This window comes from Trachymyrmex cornetzi, unplaced genomic scaffold (assembly GCF_001594075.2).
Source record: "Trachymyrmex cornetzi isolate Tcor2-1 unplaced genomic scaffold, Tcor1.1 scaffold388, whole genome shotgun sequence".
Classification (NCBI taxonomy): domain Eukaryota; kingdom Metazoa; phylum Arthropoda; class Insecta; order Hymenoptera; family Formicidae; genus Trachymyrmex; species Trachymyrmex cornetzi.
Genome location: NW_017298619.1, coordinates 10,838 through 12,745, shown reverse-complemented (window position 1 = coordinate 12,745; position 1,908 = coordinate 10,838).

The following is a 1,908-nucleotide window of genomic DNA, read 5'->3' as shown; positions in this document are numbered from 1 at the left end:
CCATAGTCGTCAACTTTAACGCTAAATATCTCGGTTCGCGAGGCAGAGCGACACTTTTTTCTGCCAGATTCTTTCGTTTCATGCAAAAACGCGTCAAACGAGCCTAATTTTATCGAAATCGGAGGTGAGGGAGGTATTCTGAATAATTACCCGCTCTTTTAGTCAGTACACAATGTCAGAGAAAGAGGTGCCTCTCCGCATCTGTTGCGCAACAGGTTATTATCAAGTTTTTTACACGGAGAAAATTTTATATTAAGTTTTAATATAATTTTAAATTACACTTTACTATGTCTTGAATTTTTGTATGGTCACAACATAATTCAGACTTAACTTTTACTATGGTAATACTAATTTTTATCACATAAATAAAGTAATTATTTTGTTAAGCCATATTCTAACATGATAACAGTTAATTTTTACTATGGTACACTCACCGACTAAAAGGTTGCGACACTTTTTTCTTAATGAGTTTCGGAACGTGGCAAAATTGTCAGAATACGAGTCACTGCTTGTGGAGCGGTTAGGATAGCTGTCAATGTGAAAAATGTAATCTGTGCGCCGCGCAAAAAAATTACCTTTCAAATAATCTTAACCCTATCAATTTTTATTTAAAGGTGAATAAATTAACGGAGTTATTGTTGGAATTACTGTTGGGTCAGAGTTTCATACATCCGAATTTGGAGATTTTTTTAAAGAGTACGTGTTCAAATTGATGCTTCGCTGGCTGTCGATCGCCGACAAGTAATATGAAAATTTAAACAAACTTTGTATTTATATTTTGCAAAATAATGAAACAAAATAATCTTGAAAAATTGATTCTATGAATATTTATGATCAGGTATATACCAACATTGGAGAATGTTCTTTTAAAGAGTGAAATGGAAAGCATTGAACTCTACAAAAAAAGGATAATGACGGTGGTATTGTTGCGAGTATTCAGCCTTTTATATTTTTCCAATATGATACTATGCACATACTTTCCCTACAAAATATTCTGTATTATTACGCTTCATTTGGTTCAGTTATTTGGCAGCGAATAGCTGTTAGTATCAACATTATATTTTAATCCTTAATATATGGTTCTTTAATTAATTTTTTTGTGATTATTATAGCTGGCTGTTTTTGTAATTATTTGTGGCCTTATGAAATCACAGGGTTCTTTGAATCTCGCCCCTTTCATTGAACATTACAGAGATTCGTTATTACCTTATATACGTATTCATCGTGATGATAATGCAAAAGAGAGAAGAGATAAGAAAACCAGCACACTACCTATGATCGTTAAAAGTAAGCTAAGGTACGTGGAAGTCAGATTGTTGCTTAACGCCAGAATGCTATGGGATCGACAAACGGCATTTCTATCTAAGAACGCTGAGATGAGAAATAAGGTGCGTATCATAATATTAATAAAGCTAACAGTTACATGAATGCATAAAATTTTTCTTATGTAATTTAAATGTCATTACAGATTTGCGTTCGCTGGTGATTGTCCGGAGTCACAAAATAACCTTAATGGTACATTTCCACTGAGCGCGTCACTCGTCGCGTCGTCGAAGGAGAGAAAGAGAGGGGTTATGTATTTATATAATCTTATCTCTTTCTCTCTTTCATGACGCGACGCGTGACGCGCTCAGTGGAAACGTACCATAAGCCGTGTCAGTTTAAGAGCTCGTTATCAAATTCTAAGAAGCAGCCTTCAAGCTACTCTTGTTTTAGTTGCATCGCGTAGATTACTTGTAATTAAAGGTAAAAAAAGGGTCCTTACAACTTTTATAACTTAACAAATGTTTATTTGTAAATGTGTTATGAAGCTTATATATATATTATAATCTTTATAGAACATTTACATACGAGGGGCACTACTTATATTTTGAGCCTTGGCAACACTGAGTGTTGTCAGGTGCCATC